The sequence below is a fragment of the Phyllobates terribilis genome, unplaced genomic scaffold, assembly GCF_046119375.1.
Source record: "Phyllobates terribilis strain yellow unplaced genomic scaffold, ASM4611937v1 Scaffold_5__5_contigs__length_657084704, whole genome shotgun sequence".
Lineage (NCBI taxonomy): Eukaryota > Metazoa > Chordata > Amphibia > Anura > Dendrobatidae > Phyllobates > Phyllobates terribilis.
This window is the reverse complement of record NW_027362765.1, coordinates 58,162,399-58,188,129: the sequence shown is the minus strand read 5'-3', so window position 1 is coordinate 58,188,129 and position 25,731 is coordinate 58,162,399. Positions and strand designations below refer to the sequence as shown.

Genomic DNA, 25,731 nt, shown 5'->3' with positions numbered 1-25,731 from the left:
GTGCAATACTTCTGTAGCAACCAAGCCCTCGGGGTGCTACAGTTCCATTTATCTTCAGCCTAGGTGACGTATTACGATACATGACCGTGATTTTGGCTATAAAAGGGTCCCCTAGACCCCTACGCCAAGCTTTTTAAGAGAATAATATATGGCGTGCCAGGAGACTCTATGGAATGCTTTCTCAGCATCCAACGAGAGTATCTAATTACAAATTTTTAACTGCATCTAGCCCAGGAAATACTTTGTGCCTAGTAGCAGTGTCTGCTAGTCAGCGGATTATCCCAGCTGTTAAGCAAGCTACACCACCTGTAGTTTGGACACTTAATTTTTTCAAAGGAAATGCTTCGGGACCCCGGGATACTCAGTGAAGAGCATCAGGAGGCACCCCAAGGCATAGGGGCTGGGACTGGCGGTAGGACGCCTTGCGGTGGACCGCCGAGCTCGATCCTTATAAAAGCTTTTTAACTGCAGCTGCTTTAGTGGACGCTACTGGAGCTGGAATTACGCGGCTGCTGGCATGAGACTTGACCTCCAATAGATCCTTGTAAAAGGATTTAAAGTGTATTCATTCAAATTAGAGAGACAATTTAAATTAAAAAGCTTAGACCTGCCTCCACCAAAGGGGGCTCGCTCGACCCACCAGCGGACAGGCACCAGTATTGGGAGAGGGGGGCTGGCCGTCAGGGTCCACCGTGGCTCTGGCACAAACCCGGCGACACGGAGGTGGCACGGGCAGGAACGGACTGGCCGTGTCGGCTTCTCACTTTTTGGATTTTAGAAGGGCATGACATGCCTATATCTGTGTCTCCCCCTCCTTTTACTCCTCCACCTCTTTTCTTTTCGCATGACTATATGTACTTGTCACTTTTCCATGTGTTAGTTATGTCTTCTGAGCAGTTTGTCAGCTTTTGGACACCTTTGAAGGTGTTTTCTATGTGTTTCTATGTGTTTTTGTTTGCCTGCCATTGGCTTTAACGGTGTTCGAAGGTGTTCGACGAACAGTTTGACGAACAGTTCGGCGAACACAAGGGTGTTCGACGAACCGAACTGAACTCGAACACTACGGGGGTGGCTCAACACTAGTCAGTATTAGAAGTATTTACTACACGGTTATTTAGTTACATACAGTGGCTTGTCTTTTTACCTATTTTGTTACTTTACAGATTTTGTTTAAATATATTTTTGTAATCTGATTTATGTGTGATGCATCAGCATTAGTTGATAAAGTGAAGTAGGAAAAATATAGGCATAAATTAAATTTATGGAACCAAATAACTAAAAATTGGCATGTGCATATGTATTCACCTCTTTTGCGATGAAGCCCCTAAAAAATCTAGTGCAAGCAATTACCTTCATAAGTCATATGCTTAGTAAAAGGAAGTCCACCAGTGTAATCTAAGTGTTACATGGTCTGTCAGTATATACACACCTTTCCTGAAAGGCCACAGAGGCTGCAACACCATTAAGCAAGAGGCACCACTAACCAAACAACACCATGAAGACCAAGGAGATCTCCAAACAAGTGAGGGACAAAGTAGTTGAGAAGTACAAGTCAGGGTTGGGTTCTAAAAAAAAATATCCCAGTCTCTGATAATCCCCCGGAGCACCATCAAATCCATTATCACCAAATGGAAAGATCATGGTACCACAGCAAACCTGCCAAGAGAGGACCGCCCACCAAAACTCTCAGCCTGGGCAAGGAGGGCATTAATCAGAGAGGCAGCACAGAGACCAAAGGTAACCCTCAAGAAGCTGCAGAGTTCCCAAGCAGAGACTGGAGTATTGTCCATACGACGACAATAAGCTGTACACTCAATACAGGTGGCCTTTATGTAAGAGTGGGCACAAGCAAGCCTTTATTTGCACACAAAAATTGTAAGGCTTGTTTTGAGTTTGCCAAAAGACATGTGGGAAACTCTCCAAATGTAGGGAGGAAGATGATGAGGTCAGATGAGACCAAAATTGAACTTTTTGACCACCAAAGTAAAAGCTATGTCTGGCGCCAAACAAACACAGCTCATCATCCCAAGAACACTATCCCCATAGGGAAACATGGTGGTGGCATCATCATGTGCTGGGGACAAGGAATATGGTCCAAGTCAAGGGGAAGATGGATGGTGCGAAAAGGAATATTCTTGAGCAAAACCTATTTCAGTCTGTCAGTGATTTGAGATGGGGATGTAGGTTCACCTTGCAACAAGACAATGACCCAAGGCATACTGCTACAGCAACACTTGAGTGGTTTAAGGGGAAACGTGTAAATGTTTTGGAGTGGCCTAGTCAAAGCCCAGACCTTAATCCAATCGAGAACTTGTGGTCAGACTTGAAGATTGCTGTTCACCAGAGGAAACCATCTAATTTGAAGGAGCTGGAGCAGCTTTTTCTTGAGGAATGGCCAAATGTCTCAGTGACAAGATGTGGAAAGCTTATTGAGATTTATCCAAAGTGACTTGCAGCTGTGATTGCCACAAAATTTGGCTCTACAAAGTACTGACTTTAGGAGGGGGGGGGGGGGGTGAATAGTTATGCACACTGAAGTTTACAGTTATTTTGTCCTATTTGTTGTTTGCTTCACAATAAAAAGAAAACCAAATGTTCACAGTTGTAGGCATGTTCTTTACATGAACTGATGCAAACTCTCAAACACGAAAAATGCATAGGGGGGTTGAGTACTTTCACAAGACACTATATGTAGCGATATGCATAATAATGATTTGTGTATCAGCTTGTGAAAAAAGGCTAACCTAACCTTTCAAGAAATCTAATGCTGTATTTTATGTTCCAGCTGAGAAAGATAACACTCCTGTTCTGCATTATGGCCGCCTGACCACCGATGCAGCATCATCGCAACCAAGTTTGACCAAAAGATGTCAAAACAGCACAGGGCAGCCACCAGGAATTTCAGGGCCCCATACTGGCAAAATTTTCGGGCCCCCTTGAGACTCCGCCCAGGCTCCACCCCAGCTCCACCCTTTGAACCTCCCACAGTCCCACCGCCCACTCTTGAAAAAAAAAAATTTCTGCACCATGTCCTCAAACACCAGATCACATACATAGCCAGCAGTTTTTGTTTTGGCAAAATTATTTTTTCAGCCGCCACCCGACAAGGTACTCTCTTCTGGCCAGGGCCTACTCTACTCTAACCTATTCAAAATTTGTTAAAATACCCATTACTTTTTTAGGTATATTTTTATTTATGAAAGTGAATGTCACATACATTTTTTAAAATGATCAATAATACCACATACAAGGGACAAATACCATCACACCATGACCAGATCACATATTACCACCACATACTGACCGAATAATACCACATACAAGGAACAAATACCACCACACCATGGCCAGACCATATATTACCACCACATGGTGACGGAATAATACCACATACAGGTACAAGGGACACATACCGCCACAACATGACCCGACCACATATTACCACCACATACTGACCGAATAATACCACATACAAGGGACAAATACCACCACACCATGACCAAACCATATATTACCACCACATGGTGACGGAATAATACCACATACAGGTACAAGGGACACATACCGCCACAACATGACCCGACCACATATTACCACCACATACTGACCGAATAATACCACATACAAGGGACAAATACCACCACACCATGGCCAGACCACATATTACCACTACATAGTGACTAAATAATAGAATACTGATCATTAATAAAAAACAATACTATTATCATAAGTGCCATAATACACAGGAGATCTGTACATAGTATACAGTCTATAGTGTCAGTGTACAGGTAATATCACCAATACTGATCACTATAAGTAATCATCAGTGACATTATACACAGGAGCTCTGTATATAGTGTCAGTGTACAGGTAATAGTGACTCAACAGTGACATACACAGGAGCTCTACAGGTGTACAGGTAATACAGGGATAACCAGTGATATTATACACAGGAGCTCTGTATATAGTGTCAGTGCACAGGTAATATCCGGCGTCACCAGTGACATTATACACAGGAGCTCTATATATAGTGTCCGTGTAAAGGTAATACAGGGATCACCAGTGACATTATACACAGGAGCTCTGTATATAGTGACAGTGTACAGTTAATACAGGGATCACCAGTGACATTATACACCGGAGCTCTGTATATAGTGTTAGTGTATAGGTAATACAGGGATCATCGGTGACATTATACACATGAGCTCTGTATATACTATATAGTGTAAGTGTACAGGTAACACGCTGACTTACCAGTGACATCACAAGTTGAAGATATTCATTCTCACTTTGCTTCTTCATCCAGTGCAGACCGCGATCACTTCTTCCAGCCAGGACTTGTCTCTGCACAAAATAACAGTTATCTAGGGCACCGCTTCTTGAGCGCATTCCCCAATTTTTCCCCAACTTCTACACTACTCCAAATGAAGAAAAAAGAGATAGCGTCGCCCTGCACATTGATAGGTCCTCCCCCCACTGAAAACAGTATCCTAAAAAATAAAATACATCACAACAGTAATAATATCCCTTAATTAGCCCTACAGTAATAATGTCCTACTTCCTGTAATAATGTCTTCCATGTGTCTCATTTCTGGCCCCATGTGTCTCCATTCTGCCCCCATATGTCCTTCCATCATGGCCCCATGTGTCTCCATCTGCCCCCATATGTCCTTCCATCATGGCCCCATATATTTCCTCTTATCCTGGCCCCACATATCTCCATTCAGCCCCCATATACAGGTGCTTCACACAAAATTAGAATATAATCAAAAAGTTAATTTATTTCAGTTATTCAATTCAAAAAGTGAAACTCATATATTATATAGAGTCATTACAAACAGAGTGGTCTCTTTCAAGCGTTTATTTCTGTTAATGTTGATGATTATGGCTTACAGCCAATGAAAACACAAAAGTCATTATCTCAATAAATTAGAATAATTAACAAAAAACACCTGCAAAGGTTTCCTAAGCATTTAAAAAGGTCCCTTAGTCTGTTTCAGTAGGTTCCACAATCATGGGGAAGACTGCTGACTTGACAGGTGTCCAGAAGGCAGTCATTGACACTCCACAAGGAGGGTAATGCCCCAAAAGGTCATTGCTAAAGAATCTGGCTGTTGCTGTACCCAAGCATATTAATGGAAAGTTGAGTGGAAGGAAAAAGTGTGGTAGAAAAAGGTGCACAGGCAACCGGAATAACCGCAGGCTTGAAAGGATTGTTAAGAAAAGGCCATTCAAAAATTGGGGGGAGATTCACAAGGAGTGGACTGCTGTTGGAGTCATTGCTTCTTGAGCCACCACACACAGACATATCCAGGACATGGGCTACAAGTTTCGCATTTCTTGTGTCAAGCCACCCATGACCAATAGACAACGCCAGAAGCGTCTTACCTGGGCCAGGGAGAAAAAGACCTGGACTGTTGCTCAGTGGTCCAAGGTGTTGATTTCAGATGAAAGTAAATTTTGCATTTCATTTGGAAATCAAGGTCCCAGAGTCTGGAGGAAGAATGGAGAGGCACACAATCCAAGCTGCTTGAGCTCTAGTGTGAAGTTTCCACAATTAATGATGGTTTGGGGAACAATTTCATCTGCTGGTGTAGGTCCACTGTGTTTTATCAAGACCAAAGTCAGCGCAGCCGTCTACCAGGAAATTTTAGAGCACTTCATGCTTCCCTCTGCCGACAAGCTTTTTGGAGATGGAAATTTCATTCTCCATCAGGACTTGCCACCTGCCCACACTGCCAAAAGTACCAATACCTGGTTTAAAAACAACAGTATCACTGTGTTTGATTGGCCAGCAAACTCGCCTGACCTTAACCCCATAGAGAATCTATGGGGTATTGTCAAGAGAAAGATGAGACACCAGACCCAACAATACAGACGAGCTGAAGGCTGCTATCAAAGCAACCTGGGCTTCCATAACACCTCAGCAGTGCCACAGGCTGATCGCTTCCATGCCACGCTGCATTGATGCAGTAATTGATGCAAAAGGAGCCCTGACAAAGTATTGAGTGCATTTACTGAACATACATTTCAGTAGGCCAACATTTCAGATTTTAAAATAATTTTTCAAGCTGGTGTTATAAAGTATTGTAATCTAATGAGATAATGACTTTTGTGTTTTCATTGGCTATAATCCATAATCATAAACATTAACAGAAATAAACACTTGAAATAGATCACTCTGTTTGTAATGACTATATAATATATGAGTTTCACTTTTTATATTGAAGAGCTGAAAAAAATAAACTTTTTGATGATTCTAATTTTGTGAGAAGCACTTGTATGTCCTCTCATCCTGGCCACACGTCTCTATCTAGCCCCCATATACTGTATGTCCTCTCATCCTGGCCCCACAAGTCTCCATCCTGTCCCCCCACGTCTCCACATCCTGCCCCCCAAATGTCTCCATTCTTCCCCCATATATGTCCTCTCATCCTGGCCCCACATGTCTCCATCCTGTCCCCCACATGTCTCCATTCTGCCCCCATATGTCCTCTCATCCAGGCCCCACATGGTTCCATCATCCCCCCATATATGTCCTCTCATCCTGGCCCCACATGGCTCCATAATGCCCCCATATATGTCCTCTCATCCAGGCCCCACATGGCTCCATAATGCCCCCATATATGTCCTCTCATCCAGGCCCCACATGGTTCCATCATGCCCCCATATATATCCTCTCATCCTGGCCCCACATGTCTTCATCATGCTCCCCAATATGTCCTCTCATCCTGCCCCAAAAATCTCCATCCTGCCCACATATATGTCATCTCATCCTGGCCCCCCATATGTCTCCCCATATTGCTTATTTCAGCACCAAAGAAAAAGTTTCTCCTTACCTGGCCGCGGTCCAGCGGTGTCCTGTCCTCTTCATCAACCATATGTCCTCTCATCCTGGCCCCAAATGTCTCCATCCTGCCCCCATATATGTCCTCTCATCCAGGCCCCACATGGTTCCATCATGCCCCCATATATGTCCTCTCATCCTGGCCCCACATGGCTTCAAAATGCCCCCATATATATCCTCTCATCCTGGCCCCACATGTCTTCATAATGCTCCCCCACATGTCCTCTCATCCCGGCCCCACATGTCTCCATCCTGTTCCCCACATGTCTCAATCATGCCCCCATATATGTCCTCTCATCCTGGCCCCACATGTCTCAATCATGCCCCCATATATGTCCTCTCATCCTGGCCCCACGTGTTTCCATCATGCCCCCATATATATCCTCTCATCCAGGCCCCACATATCTCCATCATGCCCCCCCATGTCCTCTTATCTGGCCCCCATATATGTCTTTTCATCCTGGCCCCACATGTCTCTATCATGCCCTCATATATGTCCTCTCATCCTGGCCCCACCTGTCTCCATCATGTCCCCTCATATGCCCTCTCATCCTACCCCCATATATATGGCTCCAAAATGCCCCCATATATATCCTCTCATCCTGGCCCCACATGTCTTCATCATGCTCCACCATATGTCCTCTCATCCTGCCCCAAAAATCTCCATCCTGCCCCCATATACGTCGTCTCATCCTGGCCCCCCATATGTCTCCCCATATTGCTTATTTCAGCACCAAAGAAAAAGTTTCTCCTTACCTGGCCGCAGTCCAGCGGTGTCCTGTCCTCTTCATCAACCATTTGAGGCGTGGTCTCATCAGCTACCGGCCTCTGATTGGCTGGTGGCTTCTATTGCTGTGCAGGAAGAGGGTCCTGTACGGCAATAGAATTCAACTGAATGTGCGTCTGAAACCGAACGTTCAGTTAGTGAGCGAGCGCCCGACTCCTGCCCCTGGGGCCCTGTGAGGAGGAGGGTCTGGTTCGGGCGTCATACCCCAGTAAGGGCGGTGAGGCCCTGATGGTGGCCCTGCAGCTGCAGTGAAGCAACCCCCATAACGTCACCCACTGCATATTTTATATATTGTGAAATCTGTAGTTAGAACAGGACAGGGAAGGTAAGTGTGGTGATGCCCACCCTGAATGGTCTACCCCATGTAGTTAAGGGCCTATCCGTTTCACTGTCTGAAGTAGGGGTGGGTTAACGAACTTCATCTATTAGGAAGGGACAGTATTTATCTGACAGGCATGAAGAAAAAGAGGAAATGTTAGAGTAAGGAAGGGGTCAATGCAGGGCCGGGTCCAGGTTTTCGTGGGCCCTGGGCGAAAGAGTCTCAGTGGGCCCCTTTAACATATACCACGATTCATGATGCACAAATACCGCAGAGAAATATATATATAGTACAATGCCGAAGATTTCACTTCTTACATTACATGAGTGATATCTATTGTAAATTCTACAACATCTCAGAAACCGGCGAATCCTCACAGCGCACAGTGCAGACCGGACAGTACAGTCCTCCATACAGTATTATGGGCCCAATATATTGCTCCATGCAGAATACTGGTCCCCATATAACGCTCCATGCAGAACACTGGTCCCCATATAACGCTCCATACAGGATACTGGTCCCCGTATAACACTCCATACAGGATACTGGTCCCCATATAACGTGCCATACAGGGTACTGGTCCCCATATAACACTCCATACAGGATACTGGTCCCCATATAATGCTCCATAAAGGATACTGGCCCCCTTATAATGCTCCATACAGAATACTGGCACCCACATAATGCCCCAAGCAGGATGTCACCCCCCCTTATAATGCCCCATGCATGATGTCACCTCTCCCCCCCATATAATGCCCCATGCAGGATATCACCCCCCCATATAATGCCCCATGCAGGATGTCATCCCCCCATATAATGCCCCATGCAGGATGTCACCTCCCCCCCATATAATGCTCCATACAGGATGTCACCTCTCCTCCCCATATAATACCCCATGCAGGATGTTAGGTCCCCCCCCATATAATGCCCCCAGCAGGATGTCACCTCGTCCCATATAATGCTTCATGCAGGATGTCACCTCCCCCCCATATAATGCCCCATGGAGGATGTCACCCCCCATATAATGCCCCAAGCAGGATGTCACCTCCCCCCCCCCATATAATGCCCCATGCAGGATGTCACCTCTCCCCTCCATATAATGCCTCATGCAGGATGTCACCTCCCCCCCATATAATGCCCCATGCAGGATGTCACCTCTCCCCTCCATATAATTCCCCATGCAGGATGTCACCTCCCCCCCCATATAATGCCCCATGCAGGATGTCACCTATCCCCTCCTATAATGCCCCATGCAGGATGTCACCTCCCCCCCATATAATGCCCAATGTAGGATGTCACTTGTCCCCCCCCCCATATAATGCCCCATGCAGGATGTCACTTGTCCCTCCCCCCATATAATGCCCCATGCCTCCATACATATAAAAAAAAATCAAATACTCACCTCACTTCTCACCTGCTGACGCTGCTCCGGACCCCTCACCCGCGCCGGCGTCTTCCCGCTCTGCGCTGTGAAGGCACAGGAGAGAGTGCAGTGTAAAGACATCACCGAGGCCCTGAGCCCTCTGACCTGAGACGTTACAGTGCAGCAGCCGCGGAAGAGACTGGAGCTGCTGCGGAGGCACGGGGAGAGGTAAGTATTGTGCCGAGGCCCTGAGCAAGCGGGGGGGGGGAGCCCGCGCTGACACCGGTACCACACCGCTCATGGGTCCCATAGCGCACCGTGGTGCCCAACGGTGAGTAGGCCCCCCCGCCTGCCCAGGGTCCTGGCACTTGCCCGGGTGTGCCGGGTGCTGATGCCGGCCCTGGGTTAATGTCTTCAGGTCTGCCAAAATCTCATAGGGTGTGGTAATTCTCATGAGAATTTACTGAAACAAAGAACTGCTGAAGGGTGTGACTAAGCTGGGTGGATGCAAGGAGTGCCTTTACTTATACAGTTACCTATTCTGCTGTTTGCAATCATTTACGAAACGCTCATGATACACTTTGGAGAACTTTGTAAGTCACATGCCTGTGTATTTGTTTAATTCTCACGGGCACCGTTAAATGAATCCCAGAAACTTTTAGAGTTAGAACTGCTTTAACAATACCCATAATGAGGGTATGCTTACCCGATGAAATTGAGCCAACCTTAATGCGTATTTCAATCAGTCTTTGTCAGGAGATGGCCTCTTTTTATCAGAAGTCTCTTCTTAAACTGACACAAGCCAATAGGGAGCCAGACATGAATTATGTTAATATAATAGCCTGTACATATTGGCGCAAGCAATCCTCATCCACATTCTCCATTACATTTTGCCCTGCAATACCAGGCATGCCACAAGACCGATGACATCATCATTTGGAGTGACATCTCCAGGATAGAGATGAATATTAAAAGGCCAGGTGTCTACACACGTACCAGCCTAGTATTGGAACCAATACAGAGAAATATCTTATTTAAATTGGAAAGGCATAAGAACCCACATAAATAGACATAATGCATTTTAAAAAGACATACTTGATGAAATCTCTCACCATGCTCATCACTCAATGCTCCGCAGTTTGGTGGAAGAAAGTCTAGATGTGAATGTAAGAAATTAATCTTTAGGACATGTTACAGCCAAGATCCTTATATATTTTGAGGAGATTTTCCACCAACTCTTCATAGTTCTCTGCTCGAGTTTCCAAAAAAATTAGTTACCACTAATATGAATGCTACCCATGCAGCCTGTTCCTTGCCCTACAACAAACGGAGAAACTCCTCATCTTGAAGAAGCTTACGAATCTGAGGTCTAATAAAGACTCCTTCCTTTATCTTTGCTTAACTCAATCTTGGAAATGTATCAATTAGATACTTGAATGCTTTTGTATTTTTATCCATTGCCTTTACAAAGTTCTTCATTAGGCCCAACTTGATATGTAATAGTGGTAACAAAATCTTATGTGGGTCAACAAGTGCTGGATGCAGGACATTTCTATTCCCTAGCTGGAGTGAAATTCGAAGAGGCCAGTCTCTTTCATTGTAGTGATATTCTCTTGCCCGACTATCCCCCTCACACAGAAAGCAGCAGTACTTTGTGTATCCACCCTGTAGACCAAGTAAGAGGGCAACCACCTTTAAGTCACCACAAAGGGTCAACAAATGTTGGTCGTAGTTCAGGCACCTCAGCAGCTGTTTCATGTAGTCATAGGTTTCTTTCATGTGGACCGCATAACCATTTTGAATTGAAGGTACCGCATTGCCATTGTACGGCAAATCGACTTTTAGGCTTGATTTGGATGAATCCATGAATATAAGAGCTTCCATTAAACGGTTGATGTTGTTGCATGCCGCAAGATCCCCCTCCATGAAGAAGCATTGGACAAGATCTTTATCACGGTTGCGGACCAATGAAATCCAAACATCACCCGCTATGAGATTCCTCTGCATTTTCAGGTGGGTATTGCTCCGTAACCTGCCGAAAAAAAGCATTTAGATGTATGTGACTCGCGCAGGGGGAATATATAGGGGAAACTCGGTACCTGGGCCTTTACCTCCTTGGGATGTCGCGGCAGTCGGCTCCCAGGCCCGTCCTCTGGGTCACTCTTTAAAAGGGGTTTTAGTGTTTTTGTTAACAGTTTGTCTCGTGATGCCACCTATGGTTTCTGGTAATAGTTACCAGTGCTTCTGCAGACCTCCGGGGGTGATGGGATGGCAGCTGGGATGTTTCTGCTCCCCACAGGCAGAGCGGGCCCCCTGGGCAGAGTTGATAGATGGGATGCAGGTGAGAGATGGCCCGATCGGGTCAGGGGGAATGACGGACACGCACACAGGGGATTCGCTTCAGTACTTTTACTGGTGTAACGGCAGGTATGGTCCAGGGTACTTGCTAGGAAGAGTGCACTTCAGGACTCTCCCCAGTGAGCGGGTATAAGGCCTCCTGATCCGTTTCTTCCCCTCTCTAAGCTTCTGGCCCGCCTGGAACTTGGCCTAGCTTCTATGTTGTGCTGCTCTCTCACCTGACCGCTTGGTAGTAGGACTTTTCCTTGGCAACCACTATCCCTGGATGCCGGGGCCTTCGTGGTTCCTAGTCCTGTTACTGATGGTAGCTTCAGGATGACCAGGGGTCTGGAAGCCTCCTGGTATGCCGGTTGTCCCTACTGGGTGTAGAGAACCCTGTAGGCACGGACCCGGTGTCCGGGTTGTGTCTTGGGGTGAGCCTGTGATGCTCCTCTGCCCCGTCAACTCCTCTCTCCTCTCCTCTTGCCTCGGCCACACTCGGGGCCCTCAACACACACAGAAGCTCACGTGCTGCTCTCAGACTGCTCTCTGACTAAAAACTCACTGCCTAACTCCACCCTCCATATATATATCCCTAACAGGGCTCCCTCTGGTGGTCTGAGGTGGAAGGGTGGAGGTGTCTGTTTGTAGTGAGGGCCTCTTGTGGAGAAGTCCATCCATGCACCCTTTTGGGTGCTGTGGTACCTGTGGTAGCAGGGTGCCACATTTCCCCCTAGTACAATTCAGTACTCCTGGACTGAAGCATTTTAAACAGGTAACAACAAGTAACAATAGTAATAATAATAACAATAACAATGTTACAGTAAGTCCCGTCACCAGGTGTCCATTTCACTGATGAAGGTGTAACAAGAGTAGCATGAGGGACCAGCCTGAAAACCCTCAACGTAGGCCCTGTGCGTGGCTACAGAGCATAAGTGATCCAGGTGTTGAACCACGTCTTTGGCCACGCCAAACGGGTTTTTATTCTGTGGTCTTTTTATGAAACAAACAAGGGGGCACTTTGATAAGTACAACTATGTACAACAGAAAGTTTCTCGGTTATTCACCATCCATAACCTATAGTCTTTATACCCTTATGGGTAACTAAATGAACACATTATTTTCAGTTCACACAATAAATAACAGTAGGCAATACCCAACTGGGTAACTATTTACACGGTAGGTGTTTTGTATTTATTCCCTATACCTGGGAGGGATTTGGCCTTGTGTGCTGTGTGTGGACCGTCGTAGCACTGGGGTGATACTGGTATCTGTGCATGCACTCTCTGTTAACCTATCAGATCTACGTGCGGGTAGATTATAAAACTGCCTCAATCTCTCTATAGGACTGGCAAGTACACTGTTTACTGGGCCCTCCGCCTCTGCTTCAACGGGTGATCCTCCTCTTACTGGGGACTCTTCCTGTTCCAGAGCAGGTTTTTCTAGGGCGCTCACAGGTTCTTCTTGTGGTGGAGGCTCTTCTGGTGGTTGACAGAAGTGTATTACTGGTATAATAACTGCTCCATCAAGTTGAAGCAAGTCTGCAGGGAAGTCTCCTAGAACTGTATGAAGTAGATCTTCCTTGGGTTTCTCCGGTATTACAAGAGGTGCTTCTTCCTCCGGTGTCTTCAGTAGACCTGGGTACAATTTCAAGTGGTCTCTTGAGACTGTTGCGATTGTCTTACCTCCATCCTTGCTGATCAGGCAAGTTTTGGTGTTGTCGAATTTGGAATTTAACACTGTGTAGAGCTCTCTTTCCCACTGGTCATCGAGCTTGTGACCTCTTCTTTTCCGCTTTAGCACTATCTCTCCGGGTGCCAAGGGTTCTGCTGGTGCGTTCTTGTGATACTGATCTTCTTGTCTTTCCCTCACCTTGTTTAGACTGTCTTCGACACAGGCCTTTACTTTCCTGTATTGCTCTTGCCGACTTGTGTCCCAATCTTCAGTGGACGTATCTGCAGCAGGTTCTACCACTCCGAGCTCCAGGTCCATGGGCAATTTTCCAGGTCTTGCTCTCATGAGGTACGCTGGGGTACAATTAGTAGAACTCACAGGTATGTGGTTATACAGGTCCACTAGGTCAGGTAGCTTGTCTGGCCACTGGTTCCTCTCTTCCAAAGGTAGGGTTTTTAGCAGGTCTATAACGATGTTATTCATTTTCTCGCACATACCATTGGTTTGCGGATGATATGGCGTAGTCCGGATCTTCTTGCATCCATACAGGTGACAGAATTCCTTGAATAGCTCAGCTTCAAAAGCAGGGCCTTGATCTGTTAGCACCTTGTCCGGATATCCATGGGGTCTGCAGAACTAGGCTTGAAATGTTCTTGCTGCAGTTTCTGCTGTCAGATCCATGACGGGGGCTACCACCAGGAACCGGGAATAGTGATCCACCATAGTCAGGGTATAGGAATAGCCTGATCTGCTGGGCGACAGTTTGACGTGATCCAGAGCGACAACCTCCAGGGGTTGGGTAGTTTTGATGGACTGCAAGGGTGCTTTCTGGCTGCCATAGTCTTTCCTTCTGAGGCTACAGGGCCCACAATTCCGGCACCACCTTTCCATGGAACTCCGCATTCAAACCCAATAGAATCGGTCCTTCAGCAGGGTTTCCAGCTTCTTCCAGCCAAAGTGACCTGCTTGGTCGTGGTAGGCCTCTAACACCATCTGGATATCCTTCCTGGGTACAACAATCTGCCACACCATTTCATGGGTTCTGGGGTTGACATACCTTCTGGACAGCTTTTCTCTGTAGATTAACAGCCGACTTCTCTCATTACACAGGTGTTTTGCTTGTGGAGGAGCATCCTTCTCCAGGTGAGAACCTTCTTGGGTTATCAGTCCTTTGATGAGGCTGACAACCGGGTCACTGTCCTGGGTCTCCTTCCAACTGTGATGAGGTAAAGGATTTAGCGTCTTACCATGACGTCTTCTGGAGGCGTGTTGCTCGTGGACCATTCCGCTTCTGTGGAAAGCAGGTAATTCAATTTCTTCTAGGTCATCCACTTCATCCTCGGTGTCCGACTGGTGGGGCATTCTTGACAGGGCATCTGCATTGGTGTTCTTGTGACCTGCCCGGTATTTGATTGTGAACTGATAATTCGACAACCTGGCCACCCAACGCTGTTCCATGGCTCCCAACCTGGCTGTCTCCAGGTGTGTCAAGGGTTTATTGTCGGTAAAAGCTGTGAATTTAGTTGAGGCTAGGTAATGCTTGAATCTTTCAGTGATAGCCCAGACCAAGGCCAGGAACTCCAGCTTGAAGGAACTGTAATTCTCCGGGTTCCTCTCAGTAGGGTGAAGCTTCCTACTGGCATAGGCAATTACCTTTTCTCTGCCGTTTTGCTTCTGGGACAACACAGCTCCCAGTCCCTCGTTGCTGGCATCGGTGTACAACAGGAAAGGTTGGCTGTAGTCGGGGTAAGCCAGGATTTCCTCACCGGTTAGGACTTTCTTCAATAATGCAAAGGACTCAGTCTGCTCCTTGCCCCACTGGAATGGGGGATTTTTACCTCTTTTGGACTGTCCTACCAGGAGGTCTTGTAAAGGTGCTGCCTTTTTGGTATAGTCCTTAATGAACCTCCTGTAGTACCCGACCAGTCCCAGAAATTGACGTACTTCTTTGATGTTCCTTGGTTCAGGCCATTTCTGGATGGCAGTGACCTTCTCCGGGTCTGGTGCTACTCCCTCTGAGCTGACCACGTGTCCCAGGTACTGAACCTTCTATTTGAGCAGGTGGCACTTGGAAGGTTTTAGTTTCATTCCATACTGGGACAATGCCTCAAATACCTCCGCCACATGCTTTAGATGGTCTTCATACGTCCTCGAGTACACGATAACGTCATCCAGGTATAGCAGCACTGTCTCAAAGTTCCGGTGTCCCAAGCAATAATCCATCAACCTCTGGAACGTTCCGGGTGCGTTGCAGAGTCCAAATGGCATGCTGTTGAATTCGCATAATCCCATCGGGGTGGTGAAGGCTGTCTTCTTCCGGTCTTATTCAGCAACAGAGACTTGCCAGTACCCGCTAGTGAGATCCAATGTAGAGAAATAATTGGCAGATTTTAGTGCAGCCAGGGATTCCTCTATACGGGGCAAAGGGTATGCATCTTTATGTGTTATCCGATTAATTTGTCTGTAATCTACACACATCCTCATGCTGCCGTCCTTCTTTCTGACCAGGACCAGGGGGGCTGCCCAGGGGCTACAGCTATCCCTTACTACCCCTGCCTTTTTCATGTCATGCAACATTTCTTTGACTTTTTGGTAATGTGCTGGTGGTATGGGTCTGTAACGCTCCTTAATGAGTGGATCCTTACCGGTGGGTATGTGGTGTTGTACCCCTTTAACCCTTCCAAAATCAAGTGGGTGTTTACTAAACACCTGCTCATATTCCTGAACCACTCTGTAAACACTGTGTTTCTGATGGACAGGAGTGGCGTCAGTCCCAACATGGAGCTGTTGACACCATTCCTCCAGCTGAGCTTCGGAGTCATTGTCCTCCACTGTATCCGGTGGGGTCAAGGATTCCACTGTGTGTATGGCATCATTATTCACAGTATACAGTCTGGCAACAGTGGCGTATCGTGGCAATTTAACTTCCTCCTCCCCACAATTTAGGAGGCAAACGGGTACCCTTCCATTGCGTACATCAACTACTGCTCTAGCAGTTAGGAGTGTAGGTCTGTGCTCTGAGTTGATGGGCTCTACTATCGGCTGGTAGTTCTGTCCCTTGAGACCTATAGCTGCCCTACACCAAATCAGCATTTCACTCATTGGGGGAATCACAATGGGTATCGGGTCTGTCACAAGTACATTACCAATTTCACCACCTGTTAGCTTTACCTGTTGCAGGTACAGGAGGGCGCGAATTTCCTTCTGGAGCACCTTTTCCTCTGCCCTGGTTTGGCAGTGTCAGCAATCTGTTAGAGTAAAAACAACACTTCTCCCAAACAGTTACCAACAACATTTGTACCAAGTATCATATATGGATTTGTATCACCAGGGTTAGATTCTATGACAATCAGTCCTTGGTCCTTTAGTTCCACTCTCCCCACCTTCACTGTTACGTCTTTAACCCCTACCAGGTTAAGAGGAAGGCCATTGGAGGCATACACAGAGAGATTTAGGGCTGGTGGGTGGAGTTCATGTATGGACCAGTACCTTTTGTAGAGGACATCAGGTATGATGATTACCTGTGAGCCGGTGTCCAGTGGTGCAGGTGTTGCTATGCCGTCCAGCACGATGGACAGGAAAGGCCTTCCTCCTACAAACTGGTCATACCAGCTTGATGGGCCTGGTTGATCTACTCCTGGGTGTCGGCCTTTGGCCCCAGGGTTTGCCTGTTTAAAGGACAGATCCGCGTGGTGTGGCCTGTCTTGTGGCAACGGTAGCAGATGAGTTCTCCTGGAGGGCGACATTGGTCGTTGGTCCTCCCACGGGGTGGCGTTGTCCTCCTTCTTCTCCTCATCCAGGGGACCTCCTCCGGACTGTCTGCGAGTAGGATCCTTCCATCCCGCTCGGGCTCCACCTGTAGCTGCAGGGCGCTCAGGACAGTGGTCAGGGTTTTACTTAGCTGAAGCACTTCAGAGTGCAGGCTCTCCAGCTCGCTAGAGGGCGCTGTTTGCACTTTTATCTCAGCCGCTAATGAAGGGGCAGTGAGTGTTGTGGCCATTGGGGTGGCCCCACCCTGGTAACACTGGATAGCAGTATCTGATGTTTCCAGGGGCTGAAGGCCCTTAATAGCCATGTCCTTCAGGGAGTCAAAGGGAGCATTTGGATGATCTAAGGCCCACCACCGTACGGTTCTGCTCTCCTCCTGGGACCTCAACCCCCGGATGAATTGTTCTGTCAGCATTTTGTTCTCATCATGTAGGCTGACCGGACTAACCTGTTTCAGGGCCCGCAGTGCCTCTTGTAAATGCCAGGCATAGTCCCGGATACTGTCCTCAGGTTTCTGGGTACAGTGGTAGAACCTCATCCGAAGATCTGTCTCAGTGCGGTTTTCAAAGACAGTTTGCAGTCTCTTAAATATAATGGATACCGATTCCTGTTCTGCGGCTGGCCAGGTTTCAACTTCCCGCTATGGGGCACCAGTCAATTGTCCCAGCACCACAGCGGCTCTCTGTTTACCAGTCATTGAGTACATATCCAGTACACCGCATATTTTCCTTTTGAATCCTGACAGGGTGTCTGGTTTGCCGCCATACTGGGGAAGCCATTTCGCTCTGGGGATATACGGCAAGGCCATGGGTATCAATGAAGTCACGACCCCTGCTGGTGGGGCGGCTGCTCCAGCCTGAGCAGCGCTGGGCGCGAGTTGAACATCGGGAGCGTTAACTGGTGCTCCGGTGTCTTGCTGGTCGTCGGCCATGGTTGCGCCCCCCTAGTAAACCGTAGCCTACCTTCTCTTTCTTTTTCGGGTAGGCCGTAGCTCCGCAGACGACGGTCTCCTTCCAGGACCTGACGTTTCCTGGTGCTGCGTCAGAGCGCGATGCGGGGCTTGAGCTTCGCGTACTACCACGGTCACGCCTCCCTGGTTCCCGCGGTTACGCCACTCTTCTTCCCGCGCAGCGACACGGTAATGGCGGCGATGTTCACCACAGTTCAAACACAGTTCAAATACGGCACACAGTACCCGGTGGCAATGGGCACGAAATCCTGTTCGTGACGCCAGGAAGAGTGTGACTCGCCCAGGGGGGATATATGGGGGAAACTCGGTACCCGGGCCTTTACCTCCTTGGGATGTCGTGGCAGTCGGCTCCCGGGCCCGTCCTCTGGGTCACTCTTTAAAAGGGGTTTTAGTGTTTTTGTTAACAGTTTGTCTCGTGACGCCACCTGTGGTTTCTGGTAATAGTTACCAGCGCTGCTGCAGACCTCTGGGGGTGATGGAATGGCAGCTGGGATGTTTCTGCTCCCCACAGGCGGAGCGGGCCCCCTGGGCAGAGTTGATAGATGGGATGCAGGTGAGAGATGGCCCGGTCGGGTCAGGGGGAATGACGGACATGCACACAGGGAATTCGCTTCAGTACCTTTACTGGTGTAACGGCAGCTATGATCCAGGGTACTTGCTAGGAAGGGTGCACTTCAGGACTCTCCCCAGTGAGCGGGAACTTGGCCTAGCTTCTATGTTGTGTTGCTTTCTCACCAGACCGCTTGGTAGTAGGACTTTTCCTTGGCAACCACTATCCCTGGATGCCGGGGCCTTCGTGGTTCCTAGTCCTGTTACTGATGGTAGCTTCAGGATGACCAGGGGTCTGGAAGCCTCCTGGTATGCCGGTTGTCCCTACTGGGTGTAGAGAACCCTGCAGGCGTGGACCCGGTGTCCAGGTTGTGTCTTGGGGTGAGCCTGTGAAGCTCCTCTGCCCCCTCAACTCCTCTCTCCTCTCCTCTTGCCTCGGCCACACTCGGGGCCCTCAACACACACAGCAGCTCACGTGCTGCTCTCAGACTGCTCTCTGACTAAAAACTCACTGCCTAACTCCACCCTCCATATATATATCCCTAACAGGGCTCCCTCTGGTGGTCTGAGGTGGAAGGGTGGAGGTGTCTGTTTGTAGTGAGGGCCTCTTGTGGAGAAGTCCATCCATGCACTCTTTTGGGTCCTGTGGTACCTGTGGCAGCAGGGTGCCACATTTGAAGATATGCATAGCAATGTCAATAAGGCCTGCTGTTACGTTCAGTCTGTTTGAGCTTCTTTTAACCATTTTAGGCCTCAAATGCCGTGAAGCGTCTGAAAACAGTGACTGGACCATTCTTCAGCCACTCACTTGTTTATATAGTCAGGTTAAAAGACATTGGTGGTGCTTCTAATGGGGGTGAATATTTGCTATTGACCATTGATCACTTTTATGAACTGCATGTTTGCTATAGGTTAGGCCCCATAGAGGCTGGCTAAGTTCTTAGTGTTTGAATACATTATATTCACTAATAGTAGTATTATATGCTCAAGCGCGTTATATCCTACTCTGTATGCTGTACCATCATGCCACCTAGTGGATGGTGTTGGTATTTACTATCATAGATAGAACTATATACCAATTTTGGGGGGATATTATATTTTTGAAATATATAGCAACCTGACATTATTATAAAGTATTTATCTGTTACCTTCTGTTTGGATTGTTTTGACACATCTTATTTTTTCCATGCGTACTGTGTGTCCGGATCTGTATTAATGGTCTTGTTATTTGTCAAATATGTGATACACATTTTTTTTTAGAAATATATGTTGTTTTTAATGGTGTGTGTACGCCCTTTTTGTACAGTGCCACCATATAACCATTGGTTGTTTAAATAAAGGCTTTTTTATTTATTCTCCCTGTTCTGACTCTTTATACGACTATTAGTTCGGGTGTTTTTTCTTCCTTTGGGTACATGTATTATTTCAAATGGTTTTCCATTCTATGTTCTGGGCAAATATGTGTTAATAAATTTTCTTTAGGATCACTTTATCACATGTTGTTTATGTAGTACTAGATGGTGGCCCGATTCTAGTGCATCGGGTATTCTAGCATATGTCTCCCGACCCTCCTTTATAATGCCCCATGCAGGAAGTCACATCCCCCGTATATAATACCCCATGCAGGATGTCACATCCCCCATATATAATGCCCCATGCAGGATGTCACCTCTCCCCCATATAATGCCCCATGCAGGATGTGACCTCCCCCCCATATAATGCCCCATGCAGGATGTCACCTCTCCCCCATATAATGCCCCATGTAGGATGTCACATCTCCCCCCCATATAATGCCCCATGTAGGATTTCACCTCCCCCCCCCATATAATGCCCCATGCAGGAAGTCATATCCCCTGTATATCCATCCCCCCATAGTGCCCCATGCAGGTCCCCTATGGCCCCATACAAAAAAAAATAAATCCAATACTCGCCTCCCTGCTCAGCTGCTTCTCTGGACTCCAGCGTAGCCGGCATGTTGACGCTGTGCGCTGTGACCGGTCAGGAGAGAGCGCGGTGTAAAGACGTCACCGCGCCCTCTGACCTGAGACATCACAGAGCATCAGGGGAAGACACAGGAGCTGCTGCGGAGGCACGGGGAGGGGTAAGTATGACGCCGGTGCCGGGGTCCTGATCGAGCGGGGGGAGGGACGGGAGGAGAGGAGGGGAGGGGTAAATATGACGCCAGGTGACGGGGTCCTGATCGAGCGGGGGGAGGGACGGGAGGAGAGGGGAGGGGAGAGGAGAGGAGAGGAGGGGAGAGGAGGGGAGGGGCGTCAAACTTGTCCTCAGGAGATCAGCGGCCGTAGCCGCTGATCTCCCGACGATAGCCGCATGTAGGTCAGCGGCGCCTGCGGTCGGGGGACTTATGCTGTGAGCAGCCGGCTGCATCTCCCGGCTGCATCGCCGCTGACCTCCGTGCCGCACATGAGCCGCTAACGGCCGCCATGTTTTTCAGAAATACCGCATCGCTGATTGGCCGCGGCCGGACCAATCAGAGACCCGGGATTTCCAGGACAGACAGACAAAAAGACAGACAGACAGACGGGATAAGACAATTATATAGTAGATTGTATTGACACACCTAATGGTGTTTCTAATGTAAGGTCCCTGCCCCTGGTCTTTTACTCATCCTCTGGCGTATTCACTTTTTTTCCGGCGCCATCTTGTGACCACAACTTCTGATTGGTCGGAAGTTAGAAGTTACGTCACAAGCTCTCAATGCAAGTGTATGAGAGCAAGAAAAAGGCTCTCATAGACTCGTATTGGGTTGTGACCTCCGTCTCGCTGCATGAAACACTAGAGTGATCCGGCAGGTCAAAAACGACCGGGGAGCAGAGGTGATAAAAGGTGAAGAAAACGGCAGGTGAGTATATGTGTAGGGTCAGGGATTTTAGATTAAAAGCACCACTCCAGCGGTAAAATAAAAAAAAGGAAAATCACCACTAGCGTTTTTCTGACGAATCTTCTCATGGCAAAACTCAGCGGGTACGTCGGCTTCTATGAGATGCTGGACGCACACACCCTCAGCCCGGGTTTACACAAGCATATATAATAATCGTCTGATTTTCATCAGTAATAAAATGTTTTTTCATCTGTATGCATCGAGCAAAAAAAAAATCAGATCCCATACAGATTGAGTGTATTGATTTTTACGGATACATTTGTACTTCTTAACAATTGTATTTGGACTTGTAAATCTGTTTTGTATATCACTAGTTATTAACATTTACAAAACCAAGTACAATTTCCTATATGAAGAATTGCAATGTATCCTGAAAAAATCACGGGTGTATGGTTTTTTTTGAACATCCATTGAATGAAATAGTCTAGTCTCATCTGAAACAGGTCAGCCTTTGCCTCCTTCCATTTGGTATATAGAACACTGGAGTCAATGTCCCATTTACTTTGAGTCGGACCTGCAGTTGGTTATAAAATGTGAGAATGGCTGCTAGAAATTCTGTCAGGAAGTTGAAACTCAAGAGGTTGGCCTTCATAAAGTCTCAGCACATCCTATCAAAATCCTTTTTGGCATCAATGCTGAGAAGGAGTAGATTTCTGTGCTGTGTATTGAGTAGTCAAATAGATTTGTCTTTGGCTTGTCTCCCCATAACAAACCCCCAAGTATTCATCTTTGAACTAAATGTTATCTGCTGGCTTGGTCACAATGACTGGAAAAGCCAAAAATATAACCCAAATGTTTAATTCCCCTAATAATAATAATAAATATTATTTATTTATATAGCACCATTGATCCCATGGTGCTGTACATGAGAAGGGGTTACATACAAAATACAGATATCACTAACAATAACAAATAAACAATGATAGACTGGTACAGAAGGAAGAGGACCCTGCCCTTGCGGGCTTACATTCTACAGGATGGTGGGGAAGGAGACAGTAGGTGGGGAGGTTGCAGCAGCTCCGGTGTTGGTGATGTGCAGGTCTGGGTTTTCTAAGGCAGCAGATCCAGTGGTGTTGAGGAGGAAGCAGGGTCATGGCAAGCTGTAAGCTTTCTAGAAGAGATAGGTTTTCAGGTTCAGTCTAAAGGATCTGAGTGTGGTGGATAGTCGGACGTGTTGGGGCACAGAATAGCAGAGGACAGGGGAAATTCAGGAGAAATCTTGGAGGCAATTGGGTGAGGAACAAATAAGTGTGGAGGAGAGAAGGAGGTCTTGTAAGGACCAGAGATTACATGGGGGAAAATATTGGGAGATTAGTTCAGAGATGTATGGAGGAGAAAGGTTATAGATGGCTTTGTAGGACAGTTTTAGTAGTTTGAATTGGATACGCTGGGGAAATCGGAGCCAGTGAAGGGATTTGCAGAGGGGGGAAGCGGAGGAGTAACGAGGAGAGAGATGAATTAGTCGGGCGGCAGAGTTAAGAACGGACTGGAGAGGTGCAAGAGTGTTAGCAGGTAGGTCACATAGGAGGATGTTGCAGTAGTCCAGGCGGGAGATGATGAGGACATGCACAAGCATTTTAGTAGATTGAGGGTTGAGGAAAGGACAGATTCTGGAAATATTTTTGAGCTGGAGGCGACAGGAGGTGGAAAGAGCTTGAATGTGCGATTTGAAGGACAAGGTAGAGTCAAGGGTTACTCCGAGGCAGCAGATGTCCGGTACAAGCAAAAGCGTGATGTTGTTTATTGTGATAGATAGATCAGGTAGGGAAGATATGTGAGATGGAGGAAAGATGATGAGTTCAGTTTTATCCACATTGAGTTTGAGGAAGCACGAGGAGAAGAGGGAGAATATGGCTGATAGACACTCTGGGAGAGGTAGATCTGAGTGTCGTCAGCATATAGGTGATACTGGAATCCATGTGAATTTATAAGTTATCCCATGCCAAGGGTATAGATGGAGAAGAGTAGGGGTCCTAGGACAGAGCCTTGATGGACTCCAACAGAGAGAGGGCGGGATGAGGAGGTAGTGTAGGAGTGGGAGACCCTGAATGTGCAGTTGGAAAGGTATGAGATCCAGGATAGGGCAAGGTCTTTGATGCCAAAGAAAGAGAGGATCTGTAGTAGGAGGCAGTGGTCAACTGTGTCAAAGGCAGAGGACAGGTCTAGAAGGAGGAGTATAGAGAATTGTCTGTTAGCTTTGGCTGTAAGTAGGTCGTTAGTAATTTTGGTCAGGCCAGTTACAGTGGAATGATGGGGACAGAAATCAGATTGTAATAATAATTTTTATTTCTAAAGCGTCAGCATATTCCACAGCACTTTACAATTCAGAGGGGAAATTTCAATAGATAACAAGAGGAGGGCAAAAAAGGAATAGTTAGATTAGTGATGTGAGGCGATAGGCCAGTCTAAAGAAATGTGGTTTTAGAAAATATTTTAGAGAATGTTTAAAATGGTAGATACTAGAAAATAATCAAGTTTACCGAAGTAGTGAACTCCAAAAAACTGAGGCAGCACGAGAAAAGTCTTGGAGACGGGAGTGGGAGGTTTGGATTATTGAGGATGTTAGTGTTAGGTCATTAGCGGAATGGAGGGCACAGAAGGGTGATAGACAGAGATGAGGGAGGAGATGTAGGGTGGTGCAGAACCGTGGAGGGCTTTGTGGATCCATGTGATAAATTCATATTGTATTCAGATTGGCAACCAGTGCATGACTAGCTAGCCATCATTCCCAATTGGATAAGAAATTTGTTCTGGAGGACACAAGTTATAAAATATTGCTATGTATCAAATGATCAGGATCAACAGCTCGAATTTAAAATGCCAGAATATGTTCTGCTCCACATTCAACCCACAATACAGAGAGGAACCGAAAATCCTTCCATTGCCTACCTTTTCTTGTTGGTGATATTCATCTTGTTCTCCAATTGTACTTTTAGTGAATATTTAACTGAAAGATTAATACTTCACATATTGAAATATTTGCCATATATTGTGTAAAAATTTCTAGTAAAAAGAGAACTGAAAAAAAAGCCTTTAAACAAATTTACCTAAGCTAAATTTCTGAGTTTTAGGTTCTGGCTTATATCCTAAGTCATGTGAGAAGGCTCGTTAAAAGGTCACTATTGACTTTTAGGATTGATACTTCCTGTAGGTGACGCTAGAGTTCTGGTCCTCTTCCTCTCTGAAGAGACATTTTGTAAAAAAGCATGAATGCGTCTTATGCTCTGTGCTGAAATATTCTACACTATAAAGTATAGAATTGTAGCGCTATGGTCGGCGCCCCTGCATGGTGTCCCCCTCCATGCATGTAATATATATTGCAAGAACCCGGCACTCAAAGTAAAGTTTCAAACAATTTAATATGCCAGCAAGCAAAGAGTGTTATACAGCAGACGTTTCAGTTAAAAAACCTTCATCAGTACACTCTATAATAATGAAATCCAAAGAAAAAAATACATCAGTACAACATGTATGGAAAAAATACCAAAACAATAAACAAAAAAAGGAAAAGGGAAAAGAAGCAAAAAAAAGAAGAATGCAATATAATCCTTTTAGACAAAATGTATAGCTCAATCCTGGGCTTTATGAATGAGAACAGCGTAATACATTCTAACATAATACTTACAAAAAAAAGAAGGCGAGAGGGGGGGGGGAAGGAAAGAGATCTGAGAGAAGGAAGACCATACCTGCAAGGCTATGTAGTAGAAATATAGCGGTATCTCATCAGAGAGATGTGTCAGGCTGTGGAAAAAGATGAGTAAAATAAGTATACACCGTGCCAAGGACAGCCCCAGTAAATAGAAGTCAAGGCATACCATGTGACAAGTAACAAGCTTCCTGTGTTGTGGCGTACTGACGCGGTATCCACCGCTTGTCAGTGAGCTGCGCCTGTATAGAAAGGCACCCGGAAGTGTTTTATACAGTCACTGAATGGATGTGAGAGAGCCGCAGCCAATCAGAAAATCCGAGCGCGGCGGAAATGACGTGATTAGTTGCTAGGTAGATTAGTAACTGGTCATGTGATCTCATGGTGTGTTCCAGATGGGCGGAAGGATGCGTTCCACAAATAAGAGGTGAAAATAGGAGGCGGAACGGAGTGGGAGAGGGTAGATGGGATGATCCAGGATAGGACCAACAGAGATAGGATTTGATGATCCACAGGGAACAATGGGACATTAATGCTGGGTCTAAAAAAGAAGAAAATATATCAATATC

At 46.7% G+C, this 25,731-nt stretch overlaps 1 long non-coding RNA gene across 1 annotated transcript; it reads right to left on the bottom strand.

The window, feature by feature from the left end:
- Nucleotides 1-22,311: 22,311 nt before the first annotated feature.
- On the bottom strand, nucleotides 22,312-25,433 carry LOC141272046 (uncharacterized). Its single transcript, XR_012321958.1, has 4 exons — nucleotides 25,332-25,433; nucleotides 25,203-25,257; nucleotides 24,406-24,463; nucleotides 22,312-22,627 (listed from the first exon to the last, which is right to left on the bottom strand). It is a non-coding gene; the product is annotated as an uncharacterized lncRNA (long non-coding RNA).
- Between the last annotated feature and the right edge of the window lie 298 nt (nucleotides 25,434-25,731).